The sequence below is a fragment of the Lissotriton vulgaris genome, chromosome 8 (assembly GCF_964263255.1).
Source record: "Lissotriton vulgaris chromosome 8, aLisVul1.2, whole genome shotgun sequence".
Classification (NCBI taxonomy): domain Eukaryota; kingdom Metazoa; phylum Chordata; class Amphibia; order Caudata; family Salamandridae; genus Lissotriton; species Lissotriton vulgaris.
In genome coordinates, this window is record NC_141696.1 from 173141479 (window position 1) to 173160434 (window position 18956).

Below are 18956 nucleotides of genomic sequence, written 5' to 3' on the forward strand. Positions count from 1 at the left end.
AAACAGATATTAATACATACAGTTGACTCTCCAATACTAAATTAGTGTCAACAAGCACTGTGGTTGACATTTTAAAAAAAAATGTAAGTTTTTTTTCCAAATACATATTTGTACAGAACACCTGTTTGCCGTCCAGTCTTGTTCAAATAGTGCACCACTATCAGCAGAGAACCCTTACAGGCCACACCGCAGAATAACAAAGTAGCCTGTTGGGCCCTTTACAATCCTAAGGCTGCTTACATGTCTCTGCATAGGGAAACAATCTCCCTTGATGACATAATCAACTTTCTCAGATACAGCGGAGTACACCATTGCCCTCTTTACCCTGCAGCATAAGCCCCCAACTAGGAGAGGTTGAATCGCGTTGTGCCCAACCCGGTACGCGCCCGCAGTGGAGCTCGAGGGGCGTGCCTTGGCCTGAGCTGGAGGTTCCCGCCCCCTTTGTTCCTGCCCGACCAGCTGATTCGGCAGGTTGCTTCCTCCTGCCCCCTTGCACCCCTTGTTTTATGGGAGGTACCGTCCCCTACAGGCCACAATCCATTTGGATATTATTTGTCTCCCCTGTAATTCCAAGCCCATTGCTTCTGGTGCCCGCATGGGCGCGGTGTGGTACTGGATTGTGCCTTTAATAATAATAATAATAATAATAATAATAATAATAATAATAATAATAATAATAATAATAATAATAATAATAATAATAATAATAATAATGTCATTTGTAAAGCACGAACAGCTACCTCCTGAAGGAGGTGTACTGGCTCTATCTATAGTAACAAGTGACACACGTGGTACTTTGCTGTTTGGTGGTCCAGGTAATTGCTAGCTAATGGTGGCTAAGGGAGGTCATTTTGGTAAACGAATGGGGAGTAGGATCCCAAGTTAACACAGTTGGTCCTAGCCAAGTTACGCAATGAGTGGGGTACTGAGGTGTCTGGGTCAGAGTGGGAGTGGGAGGAGGACAGTGTACTATCCGATTGAGGTGTGCCTACGCCTTTTCATGGGGGCAGAGCACTCCTACTCTGCCCCCAAAATGCTACAATCAATCAATATGGGGTTTATAAAGCACGCTTCTCACCCAGGAGGGTCTCAAGGCACTGGGGGGACAGTGCAGCTCCAGAGCAATCAAAAAGCCAGGTCTTGAGGCTCTTCCTGAAGGTGGGAGCGTCTGATGTTGACTGGGAGCTTGTTCCGGGTCTTTGCTGCGACATAGGAGAAGGCTCTTCCACCTGCTCTGGTTCTGCGGATGAGCGGGGTCTCTGCCAAAGCGAGGTCGGCGGAGCGGAGGTTCCTTTTGGTTACGTCAAAAGAGACTCTTTCGTTGAGGCATTTGGATTCGATGTTGTGGAGGCTTCCAGTGCTGCCACCCACATCCCACTGAGGTTGCAATAGATATCAGCAGCACAGAGCCTCCAGACATGAGCTGGAAAACCCACATGTGCAGGGTTTTCCAGCTCATCTTGGACTCACTGTGTGATATTGGCTCTTCATTGTGAGGAAGTGTGAACTGAGTTGATATCACACGGCACATGGTGGCATAATGGGTGTTGGCAGGGTCTCTACTGAGGACCACTTCTGGTGGTCCCCCACATTCTGCTTTCATTTTGAGTCAGTAAGTGATAAAAGTGTGCCAGACAAAAATGAGGTCAAAATGAGTGGAACCTATCATATTAAAGTATCAAAAAGCATCGAAAGTGGTGTTCTTCGTCAATGCCATTGAACTATGGAACCTACTAGACACCACAACGCCGGACGTCGCCTTTCTTACAGAAACCTGGATGAACGCCTCATCAGCGCCTGACATCGCCATAGCCATCCCGGACGGTTACAAGATCATCCGAAAGGACTGCATCAACCAATCTGGAGGAGGCATCGCCATCGTCCACAAGAACACCATCCGCGTCACGACCAGCTCCGACGACACCCTCACAGCCGCCGAACACCTTCACTTCCAGATACACACCGACCCCAAGACCAGACTTAGAGGCACCCTCATCTACAGACCACCAGGACCCCGCACACAATTCAGCGAAGACATCACTGACTTTATCAGCCCACACGCCCTCCCCTCCGAGAACTACATTCTCCTAGGGGACCTCAACTTCCACATGGAAAATAACAACGACAGCAACACCACCACCCTTCTTGACAACCTCGCCAATCTCGGACTCAAACAACTAGTAAACACCCCCACCCACTACGCCGGACACACACTCGACCCAATTTTCTCCTCCAGCAAGCATGCCACAGGACTCCACAGGACGGACCACAGCTGCGTCCACTTCAACTTCAAAAAGACCCCGACCCATCACCACCCACAACAAGTCCCCCGCAGAAACTGGAACAAAATTACCACCGACCAGCTCACCACATCGCTAAACCAAAACCCTCCCGCCAAATCATCGGATCCAAATCAAGCAGCTATCAATTTCGCACAATGGATCACCCACTGCGCTGATGAACTAGCACCCTTGAAAAACCATCTGGGAGCCTGTGTGCTTGCTTGCTGCGGGAGGCAGAAGAGATTAGGACGGAGAAGAGGCGGCGGCTGTACCCAGGTATCTGCTAAAAAAAATGTATCTCCCCAGCCCCCCCAGTCTTTTAGGTAGCAGCTGTCACTGGGAATGGAATTAACAACTGTGCAGGACGCAGCCAGGCGTGCAACGCCCATTGGGCTCAAAGGCCCCTTTGTGTGTGTCAGGCCGGCTGAGACAGCTTCCCGGGCACACACAGTTTTTGAGCTGCTGTGGGCTGGCTGATCTGGCGTCCGTCCTATTACAGCCGCACCCGAGTACTTCACAGGTCTTTAACAACTTCAGCGCGGCGCGAATTTTCGCGCTGTGCTGAAGGTTCTAAGAAACGGACGTGGCCGTGACGGAACGGTTCTGTCATAAGCACAGCCCAACCGGCGCTCATGACGGAACCGTTCAGTCACAAGCATCGAAGGGGTTAAAAGACCATTTACTTGTTAACGATGCTTTGTAGTTTTTCACCCCTTCTTAGAGCCTCTGCATCTCCACTCTGCATATTGCTGGAAGAGTCGCCCCCCCCCCCTTCCAGGGGCGGCCTTAGGCATGTGCAAGCTGTGCACCTGCACAGGGCCACCAAACCCCAGGGGCCACCACGCCAATATATATCCTTAATATAATAATCCTCTGAGGATGGATACATATTTGCGTGACGGCCCCTGGCAGGGATTTGGTGGCCTCTGTTCCACTTCCAAACACCCTGAACCCCCCCCCCCCCTCTTCACTGGCTTATGCTCTCCGCCCCTCTTCCGGGGGCCCCACCTACGCTCCCTGCCCAGGGCCGCCTTGAGCCTAGAGCCGCCCCTGCCCCCTCCCCCGAAATTTTTAATAGCTCCACCCAGAAATTTGGCTCTAGTTGCCCTCTGGTCACAGTGCATCACCTGCAATTTTACCTCGGGGAATTACGCAGGTCAAACCTTCCAAACATTTCCAGGTGAAAAGACGCAATAAATTCCAGTACATGCCCAATATGCAGACACTGAAGCAGAAAGCACCAAGTTCTGAATGGAATTTCGAATTTTCATAAGGAAGACTGAGAATTAATGTGGTTACTGCACCCAGTAACCACAGCGCCCCCTGTATTGATCGGGTGTAGTAAACAGCTCACTCTCATCCTGCACACTTGGCATTGGTGGTCACAAGTGCACCACCTAGGACATGGCGTAACAGTGTGTCCCCGACCCGGAAGTGCCCTTCTCTCTGCCTGGCCGCCCCTGTTCATCGATATTCCAATTGTCCAGGTCGTAAAATAAGCTGAGCGTTATTTTGTGATATGCAATAGAACAGAATTTTCTAGATAATGAGCTGCTGATTTACCCTTTTGAACCTTCATGCTCAATTAAAAATTGTAATGAAAATATCTTCCTGATCAAAAGCCATTTCAAAATAGACACTATTTTTAATCTCCAAATCCTTCGGTAATTGCGCTATGGACGCGCGGCGGGGGACACACGGATACCCCACGCATCTGAGACAAAACGCACATATGTGGGAGTGCAGACTGTGGCGAAAAGAGAGTTGCTGTTGGCTTCATCTGCATTCATATGGGATCGAAGTCACTGTAACTGAATGATAATTTACCACGACGCGGCAATGTCGGCTGTCGCGTCTGCCTCTTGAATCGAAAGGTGGGAGCCGCTGGAAATGCCTGGCAGATAATTACTGTTAGAATAACCTGGCCAACTTGATTATTATGCACTGCTCAGGGGCTAGTGGAGAATCCGCAAGGGAGATTCTGCTAGACCCCCTTCACCTGCAGGCGCCAACTCCTGAATCCATTCTAGGGGATTCCCATTCCCTGCTTTTCATATATGCATACACCCCTTACACAGGGTCTGAATTAGCCAGAGATGAAATTATCATTACGTCAACGTAATCAGGGGCGGCCTTAGGCATGTGCAAGCTGTGCACCTGCACAGGGCCACCAAACCCCAGGGGCCGCCACGCCAATATATATCCTTAATATAATAATCCTCCGAGGATGGATACATATTTGCGTGGTGGGCCCTGGCAGGGATTTGGTGACCTCCGGCTCTGTTCCACTTCCAAAGACCCTGACCCCCCTCCCCTTCACTGGCCTCCACGCTCCGTCCGGACACCCTCTTCCGGGGCCCCCTACCTATGCTCCCTGCCCAGGGCCGCCATGAGCCTAGACGTAATCTTGCATTATTTAGCAAATTTTGTGTTACTCTTGTTACGTGAAAATACCAAAAATATTCCTGATGTCTTGATGCGTAATTCCACCATGTTCACAGCTAAATTTTAGCGCAGGAGCACGGTAACAATGCGAATGGCCAGAACGCAAGCAGGTGCTGGCGTGGCGTTTCTGTTTTTTTGCAGCTGCGACCCATGCAGGTAAGAGTGATGTATGTTTTGACAAACAATGAAGAGGAAAACGATGTATTCATTTAATTTTCCCTCGTGGTCATCTGTCGAATTCTCTCCTAACCCGGCCCCGCTGCTCCACTGCTCTTATCTGCTCAGGCCGCTGATGTTTTTGTTGCGCTAATTTTGTAGCCCGAAATGCAGAATCACAATCAAAAAGGGAATCGAGGATACAATTAACGATAAAATGTAGCTCAAAGTCTAGCTTTAAGTGCAGGTTTTACATGTCATTTTACGCAATTCTTGCAGAATTTCACTTAATGATGTGAATTTCATACCCCCCTAGTCCTAATGAGGGGATAGAGGTGCAGACTTTGAGTGCCCCTCAAAGAGGCCACAAATGGCTTACCGCAAATCTCTATTAACGCAAATTTGGTGAGATTCTGTAATTCCACTGGAGATCATAAAAATTCTGTGTCAGGGTAACATCAGCAAGGAAGGTTGTAACCAGATGCAAAAATGTACAGGATATGCTGCACCACATGTCATAAGATGTATGTACTGGCATTTGTATAGTACAACCCTAGCCGAGAAGCAATGCAGGGCTGTACCTTCAGTTTGGGATTTGCTTCCTTGAATTTAATAATTGCATTTCACGTGTTCACAACTCTAGACACATTTAGGTTAAATGATTTTCCCCAAATCGCATGATTTACAATCAAGTGCCGATGTTGGAATTCATATCCAGGATCTGATCTCCTAAGGCCAGAAAATGAGCCACTAGACCACATATCCGCTGATAAGTCTTCGTTTAACCCCTTGCCGGCTGGTGACGGCTCCCGTCTGTCATGGCACACAGTGCCATGCCCACGATCGGAATGTGCCGCACAGGAGCGGAATTCCAGCCGCGGGCAAGGAGTTAAATTGCTAATGCAGTGTGATAATATTAGTGCATCATGATGTTACAGTAGCTCTTAGTATCAGTTAAAATGCCCCAATTATGTATCGGTAAACTTCATCACACATAGGGTCTAATTACGAGTACTGTGGTCCTCAGGACCGCCGTACTCATGGTGGCGGTCCGATAACCGCCATACTGGAGGTCCGCTCGCAGTATTCTGAGTGTGCTGGTCGAACCGCCATGAGACCGTCTGCTCTGTCTGGATCAAGGATTCTGCTGTGCCGGCGGTCTGCAACCGGCCTGAATATGCTGGCCGTGCCGCTGCCGGCACAGTCGAGCATAATACGAGTTGTCTTTTCACTGCCCTTTTCATGGCGGTGAGCCCACCACGAAAAGGGTAGCAGAGAGGCAATTAAAAGGGCCCTCTGTCAGTTCTTGGCTTAGGGGTGCATGTGGGGGGGGCACATGTTGAGGCCCCTGTAATTGGACTCTGTTCCTGTATGGTGTAGCATGCGTGCCACAACGTGCAGGAACGTGCTGCAGGCGCTGTCACAGTCAGTGGCAGGCTGCATGTTAGGCTCTTCTATATGCCTAACAGCCCACTGCTGCGATACCGCTGCAGCACTACATGCCTACCGCGGGTTCACTCGTAATCCGGCGGGCGCACTACATGGCTTGGCGAGCCCCCTGTCAGCACGGCGGTGGCGGGCCAACAGGAGGACCGCCAAACTCACAATAAGGCCCATAAATCTCTTCCTCAGCCCACCCCTTTTGCCACTCCAAATGAAAATCAAACCTTGTCCCGAGAAGGGTGGTAAAAATATTGTATCTCTCCTCCCATCGTGCCCTCTACTTCTATCTCAGTAGTTTTACCTAGCTAGTCAAAGGCCAGTAAAAGATGGAAAGGAAAGGAAGGATGAAGGTCTGGGACAAGGAAGAGATGACCTGTAATAAATATCACTTGTAAGTAATGAAGTCATGACCCTCATTTTTCCTTTGTCCTTGCCCCATTCGTTTATTGGTGAGGACATCTCCAAAAAGCGTATTCGGCACTGATTCACACAGAGGCATCATATTTGTCGCCACAAATACATGAACTAAGTTGATCACAACTTTGTCAAAAACTACATACTTTGAGCAACCCATCCTTAAGCTATTGTGCATCATGAAACTATGTGGGGAGGGCCATGTACAGCCTTACAGTTGTCAACAATGGCACTCACACTCGAGGCTTCTATCTCCTCGCAGAGTTACCCTGACAGAAGTAGCTCATCTCATCGAGACTGACTAGTGGTCTCGAGGACCACCCTGCTACCCCGTCAGCCTTCGGTGCCCCCCTCCCAGCACTCTGTGCTCCCACCCAGATCTTGCATCGGCTCTGCTCTGCTCCCTTCCTCCTGACCTCCTGGCGAACTCTTGCTACCTAGCGCCGTGATATCCTTTGGGATGATTGTTAGCACTCTATAAATAAATAATGTGGTCCCAATATATTCTGTAGTTCTCCCCACCCCATTGACCCTGCACAGCATCCCTTCCACCTTAGATCTCACACTCCCCCCCCCTGGACTCTGCATTGCTCCCCCACCCTAGGACTCTCAACTGCACCCTTTGGCTTACAATGATGTGCCCCCTCCCATGCTGTACCCTGTGCTCCCTCTTTCGCCATGGACCCGCACTGCTCTTGCACTACACCTGCTCTTCTGATAGTGCCAATTGTAATTGCTTTTGTATGGTCAGGGCCGGCTCTAGGGCGGTGCGATCAGTGCCACCGCATTGGGGAGGGGGCATCATTTTTGCAACTATATTATCATTTTAACTCCATCCATGCTGCTGACAAGCTTAGCTCATCACGGAGTACAGTGGAGCTGCACTCATGACGAGCTGAGCTCATCACGGCCGTTGGAACGTTCGCACGTGGGGCTAATTTCCCCGCTGTGCTGAACGTTCCAAAAACGGGTGCGGCCGTGACGAGCTCAGCTCGTCATGAGGACAGCTCCGCTGTACTCCATGACGAGCTGAGCTCGTCACCAGCATGGGGGCGCTACGCGCGGCACCCCTCCCCCCCCGTACAGGAGGTGAAAACCCCCCGCAGCAAAGGGCTTAAAAGCACCTGCTGCTGTGGTCCTTGCCTCCAGCAATTTCAGGCATCAACTAAAATGTCAAGATAACGCCAGTGATTAATTGTCTTCCTGGAAAGAGACTGAGGTTTGTCTAGTGGAAGTTTTAGACTCATCCTAAGGTAGCACAGAGGGTTAATATGCCTGCTGCAAAGAACATGTACCATGCAGATCACAAAGCGCATATCATGTAAATAGGTCAGTGGGTTACTGCTTCTGTAAGAGAGATCCTTTTGTTACTTGTCATTCGTAAGCCAAAATCCTAATATTGAACCGTGAGCTATTAACTGTCATCAAAGGGATGCATGCAAACTACAAGGTATATGTTAAAGCTATATATTTTTTGCCCAGTCTTTCATTATTCTAATCTTTCCAAAAGGGTTCATTTGGGTAAAAAACAATTCTTATTATGAAAGAGAACTCCTAACAAAGTTGTTACCTTTTATATTCTGAATTTGTATTTTTACAGAATAAGGACTAATTTGCCTACCAGTATTGGGATTCCTACACCTTGTAGTTCTGTCTGATGTAACATTTCCTGTACACAGATTTACACGCATGATTGTCTCTTTGCATGATGTAAAGTGCTCTGACACCTTACACTGGTATGAGTGGTACAAGAAAACTAAATGAATCCGAGAGACAGTGGTTATGGAGACTTGAGGGGCACTGTTGAACGGTACTACTGAGGAAATCCGTGGCAGAGGTGGTCACTGGTGGGGGGCGCCAACATACATTGTCGCACAGGGCGCCACCAGTGTTAAAGATGGCCCTGTGTATGGTGAAAGGATATTCACAAAGCTTAAGCAATAAAACAACACAGGTGAAACTCGGGAAGCAGCAGGCCAATCCTTGGGATATCAACTAAGTCAATATCCACCACACTTTACCCACATGCCACCTCTTCTGTGTATAATGCGACTTGCCAATCATCTTCTCACAATACAAATCTAAAATGACTGAACTTGCACAATGTATACTCCTGTAAACAGGAGTTCAGCCTCTTGCATGCATTCAATTTCAGTTTGTCTCTCCAAGGATGCTCCAAAGCCACGCCCGCCCCACCACAGTCCTCCTCCAAGTTCCTCTGCCACCCAACTGGACAAGACAAGCATGCAATACACATAAGAGGAATTAGAATATAATATTAAGTATGTAAATCCACTGCTACTTTGTTGGACAGAAAAAACAGGCTATAATATGAATCTTCATTGACACTTACCTAACCCCATGCAGTGCTGAGGAGGCTGGCCAGTAGTCTGTCTTTTAAGAGGGCCCTATCCCCAGGTCACAGGCTTGTTCAGGCACCCATTGGAGACAATCTGATGAAAACAGAAAAAGGTAGAACTGAATGCATGGCCTTAGACAATATTATAAATAGACTTTTATGTGAATTTAGCACAGTTAATGATGCTGCTAGTACAAATCTTCAGAAAGTTGGCGATATTTTATTAACAATTTTAAACAATTTAGTATACACACTTTAGGAACTAATAGACTTTGAAACGTCACAGTCTTAATGCTTGTGAAATAGGGGCAGAGATCTGAGTTTTGTGGTACAGACACAACTGACGCAAGGCATCTAAACAACTCAATACAAGCATCTCAAGAGACCTTTAATTTATCGACATATTTTATGCCTAAATCCCTTTCCCCAATCCCCCATAGAACCACCACATGATTTCCATTCTTCCAATCCTTTTACTACTGCATAAAACACTCTGGCTCAGGCGTGTCACTTATATTCTGTACATTTAAATGAAAAAACCTCCACATGTCGCACCAGCGGGTAACAGACAGAGCCTAAGATTATTAATATTGATTGCCACCTTATAAAAATCATTCTGTATTCATAATATTCAATAACCATATTTCAAATGTTTTTAAATAGGATTGTGGTATAAAACATTAACAACACCCCCAAGAAATAGTTCCTTAAGCAACTTGAGAGCATACTCCATGAATATGTTTTAGCTAGCCGTTTTACTCCCATTCACTATAACAAGGCCAATGGAATTATGCGGCAATCAAGAGCCAAATTATGTGGCAGAACTGAATAAATTATGTAGCAAAATATGCTGCAATCAAATTTCTATTATTTCAATTAAAATCAGCTCTGCCGAACATTTAATAATTACATTTCATATGTTTTATGTATATGCCATACTAGAAGATGATTTAGGATTCAAGATGTGACCTATAAAAGAAACACAACCTTTTCACGATTCTTTGAAATATTGATTGCCCTGATTAAAATAAATGCAGCTATAAAAGCAGTGTATTTTAATAGAAAACAAAGAAAATTGTGATACGAAGGGATTTTTGTATCCACCCTGTTTTAATTACATTTAAGTGCTTAGGGTCTTTGTTTCCTGCTGCAGATGAAAGCCTTTCCTCCAGTATTTCTAGTAGGGATGTTTACACTATCTGGGCAACATTGTCTTTTCTTTAAATATCCAATTACAGCATACATCAGGACAAGGTCGCCAGCAATTTTATTCAACTTCAGCTAGAAATTACTTTTTTGGTTAAAAGCTTCACATTAGGCAGGTGTTGAAGAATGATGTGGCAAAGGTTACCAATCATTACACCTGGATAACACTGCAGCCGCACAATTATGCTTTTCCAGCGGCCCTGCCTATGTGAAGGTTATGTAAAGTATGCATAAAAGATATGCTAAAAGCGATGCAAAGAAAATGTTCCAAAGTGCAGCATATGAAAAAATGACTCGCCTCCTGTCTCTTCCAGATCTTACAGCTCTTGTCAGTCAAAAACACGCAGGACAAAATATGTACTTTTCACAATTTCACAGCAATGCAACGTCATGAAAAGAAATAGAAGGCCAAGACAGGAGTGACGCAAAAAGTCACCATAAGCCAGGCCTAAAATGTAGGTGTCACCCAAACCTGCTGAAACAGCACAGCTGAAAATCTCATTTGTTCCCCTGTCAGGCCTAACTCAATGATTGACAGGCTTCTTCTCCAATCTAAGCAGCTAATTCAAATCCTGGTTTAGCCAACCAGCGACGTCAGCATAAACTCTCTCAGTTTGCTCTTCTTCTGCTCTCAGTACTATTGATGTACCCGTCAAAGCTCGCTTGTCTCCTGCATCAATTCACGACCCCTCTTCTCTCACAGGAAGAAAATATCTTACATTAATCTTAATATTTTTCACTGTGGTTTTCCATGAGGAAAAGACACCCTAGTGTCCCCAAAACTGCAAGTTCAGCAAAACCATTCCCACAATTCTAAACAGAGTTTATCCACAGGGTAGGAGTTGCACACTGCTCGTGGCAGCCATTGCAGCACAAAAAAGCTATCTCTTGGGGACTGCTATAGAATTCCAAGCACTTATATAAAAAAAAAAAGTAGTAACATCTGAATATTGCTTAGGATACTGCAAAAAGAGATAAATATGTAAGACCTACAATGGTAGATGCCATTCTTACCCAAAGCAACAATGCTAATTTTGTTGACCTCAGAATGTTGAAAGACTGAGAGGGAGTTGCTGGTAGCTGTAACTGGTTTACAAGTATCTGGGTTGTTATTCTGTCTGATGAGCTTTCTTCTAGTAGAATTCAGGTTTTTAAGAATTAACCTGTAATTTTTAATTTTGCCTTCAATAACAGGGTTCTCCAATGCCTGATCCATGCCAGATTTTTAGCAAATCCCCATTTAGATGAATGTAGTTATCTTAAAAATCTGGCATGGATCAGGCCCTCCAGGACCAACTCTGGAGAACCCTGTTCTAAAGAAATGCTAAACCAGGAGCTCCTTAAAAGTAGTCGTGCCTCTTTGAAACCTTCTCTTTTCTATGCATCTGCCCTGCCAGAAGAAGTGGTCATCACTGTTTGTCTTGCCATACATCAGGCTTCCCAATTTTTCCCAGAATAGTGGCTCTGAAGCCTCAACTTGCAAAAAAAGGACTCAGATGTCCACATGCAAACATAGAATTAACAGATCAGCATAGTGACCAATATCTACTGTTTCTTGAGAAAACAGACTGTATGGCTTTAAAACAGAGGCTATTTACAGAATATCACCAACTGGTAAACATATTGCCCCTTACCGGCAGGGAAAATACTGTCAGGCTCTAAGTATATTCCAAAAGGTAACCCGGCACAGAAACAACATTTCGCCCAAAAATGGTAGAAATCGCATCCCAAAATCAGATCATCTCTGAGCTGGCCTGAAAGAGGAGGAACCCCAATACCAGCGCCTGTCATCTGAAGGTCAAGGAAGACTCCAGAAATGATGGCCCTTCAGAAGGTCCCCCTTTCAGCTCAAGCTCTATGAATATCTATGAGATTGTGGGAGTGTCAGGGGCCTCCCACCATATTCCGCAGGTAGGCCATATTATTTTGAGTTACGCCACTGGTTGTCCTGCAAGGTTTATATCTCTGACCCTAAAATACTAATATATATGCTTCAACATTTTTTTGTATTTTTTTTTTAGATCCAGTGGAACATTTTTACCCTAGTGGTATTTATATAGCTGCTACAGTGTGGAAAATGTGTCTTTTCAAATCCTCTCTTCCTCTCCCCGACTCCTAAAGAGGCAGCTGTTGTAAAGGTGGCGTTACTCGCACTTACTTCACTACATTTGGAGGTGGATATTCCATCGGCAGGAGAATCTGGCATGGAGCATCACAAGGGGGGAAGAGTTTGCAGAGAATTGTACAAAAAATTTTTTTTCGATTCTTCAAATCTAGAAGCTGGTGTAGGACCAATAAACATTTGCCAAGCACGAGCGTAGGGAAGAAAATCTCAGGATTGGAATCCATGCCAGTGGCTTTGGCAGAAGCTTCATCTGACATGGCAACAACTTGAAACAACTCTCTTCATTGGTGATACTTAGCAAAACCATTCAAAAACACTATGGGGCTTATTATCAGTTTGGCGGTCCGCCCTATAACAAGTTGGGAGGTCGGACTGCCAAGGATCTGCTGCTGCTGCCAGGGATCTGCGATCCCTGGTGGTCTTGCAGCGGTCTGAGGCCCCTAATATGCTTGGCGGAGATGCTGCAGCACCACCAAGCATATTAGGAGTTTCCTCACCGCCACAGTTTTCATGGTGGTGAGCTCACGATGAAAAGTGTGGCAGTGAGGAAACGAAGGGGGCCCTACAGGGCCCCCTGGTGCCTCTGCGCCAGAGGATGCATGCAGAGAGGCACATGGTGTGCCCCCCTGTCTGCATGCGCCCCACAGTTCCTACAGCATGGACTTGACAGTTCATGGAAATGCATCTTAATAATCAGCTGATGGAGACTGCTGAACAACAACGCTGGTTCAACGACTCCCAGTTTGACTTTAGGAAACATCATGGGGCAGAAACAGCATTAATCTCAGCCACGGACAGTATTAGTGGAGAAGCGTGGCTCAGTGGTTAGAGGCGGCAGACCCGGAAGCTGAGATCGACCGTGGACCAGAGTTCGATTCCCCGCCTCGGCGGGTCTCGGGCTCAAAAATTCCACGGACTCGACAATTCTCGCTCTGGTGCCTACTCTACTCACGGGGTCACACTCTGCGACTCTGGGCAATAGCTTGCTTAATCTCCACCACGGCCCCTCGCGGCGGGATGCCTGGCTTTCACCTTGTGGACACCCTGCCGTGGTTTCTCACAGGGGAATACCAGGACGGGTTCCCTAAGCAAGCGCCGGGACGCTTACGGGCAGCTGTGCGCTTTACAAGTCCAGCACATTTACATTTACATTTATTAGACGCTGAGTGGATGAAGGACAGGGACTGCTGCTTATACTTCTGGATCTGTCTGCAGCGTTCGATACCATCTCTCCCGCCCTGATGCTGTACAGACACCAAGGGCTGGACATCACACATCAAGCCTTAGTCCTTCTGTCCCCTTTTCTAGGGGAACGATCTCAAATGGTGAAGCTTCAATGCTTCTATTCTGAAGCATTCTCCCTGCCATGTGGAGTTCCTCAGGGCTCCGCTTTAAGCCCCACTCTTTTTAATCTTTATGAGGCACCTAGCGAACATCATCCACTCCTGCGGAATGGAGGTAGTGTCATATGCTGACGATACATAGATCATGGTATAAATTCCCAAGAAGACAGGATCGCTGGCTGAGAATGTTCGATGCTGTATGACTAAGGTGGCTGAATGAATGTCTGACATCTTAAAATTGAATGGGGATAGGACGAAGGTGATGGTCTTTGGCCCCGGGGAAACAAGCTGGAACAGCAGCTGTTGGCCTCCTTCTCTAGGAATGTGTCCTACACTAGGAAACAAGGCTAAGAACCTTGGAGTTCTGATGGACCTTGACCTTAATTTTGACACCCAAACTAACCGCACTGTTTCCACCTGCGCCTGGATCTTAAGGATGTTGAAGAAAATGTTGTTTTATCCCGCTCCCTGCAGGCAAGCTTCCCGCTCTCGCCCTGGTAATGTCCAGGTTGGATTATTGCAATTCACTCTACCTAGACTGGAACAAGAATGCGCAGCACAAACTCCAACTAGTGCAGAATGCCCTTGCCAGACTGGTTCAGGACATTCCCAAAATATATTCTGCTGCCAAGGGGCTTGAAACCCTACACTGGCTTACAATCAAACGTATGAGCTTCAAATCTTTATATATGGTCCATAAGGGTCTCTATCTCACCTACCCAACAAGACTAAAATCCATGTTCACATGGTACTCCCCGGGCAGATCCCTTCGCTCATCCTCTAATCTACATCTCTCTTTTAGAAAGGCCCTAAAGACCTGGCTATTTTGCATGTAGCCACCCCCGCTATCACCTTCTCCTAGGGAATCTCTTCTGGACGGTAGTCTATAGCGCCTTAACGGAAGTTGACACCCTCGGGTAACTGCTGCGCTCTGCAAATTCAAATCAAATCAAATTCATGCCTTGCAGGAATGTGCAATGGCATTCTCATTGCGGTGCCTTGCTAAGGCTCAAGTATGAGCCTTAGCACTGTACCAGGTCCGGACTGAGAACCAAAACCGGCCCTGGCAAAGTGCTCGGCCGGCCCCCTGGTGGTGCGACCGAGCTCTTTGCCAGGGCCGGTTTTCGGCCGATTTTGCTGCAAAATGCAAAAAGCAAAAACGGCCCTGTAACAAAAACGGCTCCCAGGGCCCAAAACAGGCCCCCACACTTGCGGCGCACCGGGGGATTGCCTGGTGCCCGCTACGGCCAGTCCGGGCCTGCACTGTACCACCGTGGGCCAGCTGCAGGATCGCCCGACTTGGATTCCTGTCGGAATCCAGCTGGCAGTCGCATTATGGCTTTGGCGGTATGGCAGCGGGGCGCTGGCGTGGCGTCCCGCTGCCACGCCGCCAAAGTCATAATAAGGCCCTAAATCTTGCCATTCATTAAAACGGGTACACTTCCATTCCATTCAGAACTAAATGACTTTCAAGTCTGGCTCAGCCTGGACTCTGTCTCTACAAGTGTATTCATGATTACTTGTATCGCTGGCAACATGGGAATCTGTGGAGTCTTTGGCAGTGCTGAGGATAGCAGACCATTTTACTGATAAGTGCCTGTGCTTCGAGTCTATACTGCCAAGAAGTAGCACTGCCAGTTGGTAAGCTCCTCCATAAGAGCGGACAGGAGCACCTCCATGTGTTAAGTGCCTCCATAAGAGCGGACAGGAGCACCTCCAGGTGGTAAGGACCTCCATAAGAGCGGACATGAGCACCTCCAGGTGGTAAGGGCCTCCATAAGAGCGGACATGAGCACCTCCAGGTGGTAAGGACCTCCATAAAAGCGGACATGAGCACCTCCAGGTGGTAAGCTCCTCCATAAGAGCGAACAGGAGCACCTCCAGGTGGTAAGGACCTCCATAAGAGCGGACAGGAGCACCTCCAGGTGGTAAGGGCCTCCATAAGAGCGGACATGAGCACCTCCAGGTGGTAAGGACCTCCATAAGAGCGGACATGAGCACCTCCAGGTGGTAAGCTCCTCCATAAGAGCGGACAGGAGCACCTCCAGGTGGTAAGGGCCTCCATAAGAGCGGACATGAGCACCTCCAGGTGGTAAGGGCCTCCATAAGAGTGGACAAGAGCACCTCCAGGTGGTAAGGGCCTCCATAAGAGCGGACATGAGCACCTCCAGGTGGTAAGCTCCTCCATAAGAGTGGACATGAGCACCTCCAGGTGGTAAGGGCCTCCATAAGAGCGGACATGAGCACCTCCAGGTGGTAAGGGCCTCCATAAGTGTGGACAAGAGCACCTCCAGGTGGTAAGGGCCTCCATAAGAGCGGACAGGAGCACCTCCAGGTGTTAAGTGCCTCCATAAGAGTGGACATGAGCACCTCCAGGTGGTAAGGGCCTCCATAAGAGCGGACATGAGCACCTCCAGGTGGTAAGGGCCTCCATAAGAGCGGTCATGAGCACCTCCAGGTGGTAAGGACCTCCATAAGAGCGGACATGAGCACCTCCAGGTGGTAAGGGCCTCCATAAGAGCCTTTAGTAGCACCACCAGTAAGCGCTTCCATAGGAGCCCATAGGTGCACTGCCAGGTGGTACCCATAGGAGCCCAAGTCCCAGGATAACCTGTCCATGCTTCTTGTGTATGCGGAATGTTTAAGCAGCGGTAGAATGCTAGGGGATGCAGACCTGATACATTACAAATGTACAGCATCATTAACTAGTCCACACTAGGTGGTGGTAGTCGCAAACAGCAGTTGGCCGGGTGCAGCGTCAACAGAATGTTGGAGTGGAGGTTCACCCTAGGGGAGGAGGTGACAAAACCACTTTATGGACAGGGAATAACACACACTATTTTCAACGGTAGAAAAATTCTTGCCCAGTGGTCTAGTGGACCAAAATAGCCGCATGTGCAGACCAATGGGTCACTCTACCCTGTGTCACTGTGTTCTTTTGTGACCCCTTCTCCCATGCACCCGTATTTATGCGCGGTTGTAAAATCTGGCGAGTAGTACATTTTGTATAATGGAAAATTAGGTCATGAAGTGTCTTCATTGACATTTCAAAGCAGTAGTAATATATGGATTGACCCGGGGCTCGAGTCAGGGTACCACGCAGGTGGACGGCGTCCCCCCATTTATTTTACCGGGTGGATGCCGTCCACCCTGCCAAACAGCTGAACTTCACTGTGTGGCCTCTCTGGGACGAGATCGGAGCGCACCTTTCGTGATGAAACTTCCTGTCGTGACGTCACTTCCGGTAACAGCGTCCCCCCACGTTTCTTTTTAGGACTAGTGCCCTGGATTGACCACCTATTGAACCTAAAACGAGCCTGTGGCGGCTTGACTTCTCCAATACCCACAGGTGACCAGTTATTTACTCACTTTGCAAAATATTATCAAATAAGCCTGCGTATCATGTTGGCCTATCCCTTGCAGCTATACACCACCTGATGCCATTCCATAAAAACTCAGCTTTGGACCCATTGCTATGATCAATAGTTTAGTAAAGAAGAAAAAGAACAACACAAAAAAGAAATAGCAAAGCTCGCGTCTCGTGCTCTTGTTTGGCATTGGCAGCAGCAGCCAATCAGACGCCTAGATTGCTATCAGCGTTTCCTGACAATGACTCCGCTAACCTATCAGTAGCGCCTGGGTACTGTCGCCAGATGCTGAGCGGCTCAATCAGAAGCACCTGGCCCGGCGGAGGGACGTGACCAATGGGGATGGAGCGCCGTAAACACCGCATTACTGGCACCGATAGAAACCACTTTAGGAGCAGATACCGCCAATCCACATCGTTTTATCAGCCCTTAATAGCCAATCTTTGTTTTTCAAGCTCAGCACAGGAAAGGTATTACAGCGCATACTTCTTGCAAACATCAGAAGAAGCGACTTTGAAACTTTAATGGGAAATTTGCAGCCCATGAGCTCATAGCCCCAGCCGGGCTCCCTGCCGCATATCAAACAGGAATGTTTTGAGAGCCGGATCAGTAGCAAAGACGAAAATAATGAGGAACACTTGGCCGAATTGTAAACCCAGTAAGGATGTAATAGTTCCATCTGCTTGTTATCAGTCACACTCCGTAGGAAGGGCTGCAGGCCAGCGAGTGACATTGAAGGGGGAGCCCCTCTACGCTGGTTCAAGGGGTCTCTTTATAGCTTAATCTTTAAACAGATTTCTTTAGCTGCAAACTATCGATTTGAGGTTTAAATCAAGAAAAGGCACGCATCCTGGGCAAGAGAAGCGAACTGTGTCGTGCAAGAGGGCTCCGACTTGTTGAATCTGCTTAACCCTGTCGACGCTATTGACGGAACCGTTCCGTCACGCCCCTCGGGTGGGCTGTGCTCATGACGGAACGGTTCCGTCACGGCCTGCTCGCCGCGCCTGCGCGGCACTGATTTTGCGCCTGCGCGGCACGTTTCATTAAGCGGGTGGGGCCGTGACGGAACAGTTCCGTCACAAGCACAGCTCACCCGCGAGCCGTGACGGAACGGTTCTGTCACCCGCGCAGGTGAGCCGCGCGCCCCCCACGACCGTTAGCGCTGCGGCGGAATAGCCGCCGCAGCGAAGGTGTTAACAGCCCTATAGGAAACTTCAACTAGCAACCCAAAAAACATCATACCATTTCAGATTTAAAAAAATCTGTCTGTCGGTCTGTCTGTCTGTCTATCTATCTAATTAACCCATCTGGCTAGTAATTAGCCCATTCATTAATCGATCAATGCATATAGCCATTGAGTAATCCATCTAACCAAGATTTAGCCGTCTATCTGTCCATTAATTCATCGATCCATCCAGCCAATAGCTATTCAGCATCCGTCCAGACAGATTTCACTGTCGATTTATTGAACTTCACCATTTTATTGGAGTTTTCTACATTTGCCCACAACGTCCCAGGTCTCTTGAGTGGCAGGGAAGGCTGGTGGTTTAGATCCTGTGAACTCCACACTCTAGCCGGACAAAACTGTGGGCGCTGAAAGTGTGGTAACGTCCAGCAGTGTCTCACACTTTAGAGACCCTGATAAACAAAAGCACTTATCTGCACTTCAGGGAGTGGAGATGAACTTCAGCTACATTTGTATGAAGGGTGGATGGTTACAGAGAACACATTGCAATTGTAATTGTATTTCTATAGCGCTTACTACTCAAGGGTGTCAAAGTGCTTTTTGGTGAGTAGCACACTACTCCGGAACCC

General features: G+C 47.8%; 1 protein-coding gene across 1 annotated transcript in view; it reads right to left on the reverse strand.

Moving 5' to 3' along the window:
- The window catches only part of TENM4 (teneurin transmembrane protein 4), a 1632468-nt gene that overhangs the window by 1107640 nt on the left and 505872 nt on the right, over positions 1 to 18956 (reverse strand). Inside the window, exon 4 of the mRNA XM_086933907.1 lies at positions 9094 to 9193. The gene's annotated coding sequence lies outside the window, so the exon portion shown is untranslated. The remainder of the gene's footprint in view (positions 1 to 9093; positions 9194 to 18956) is intronic.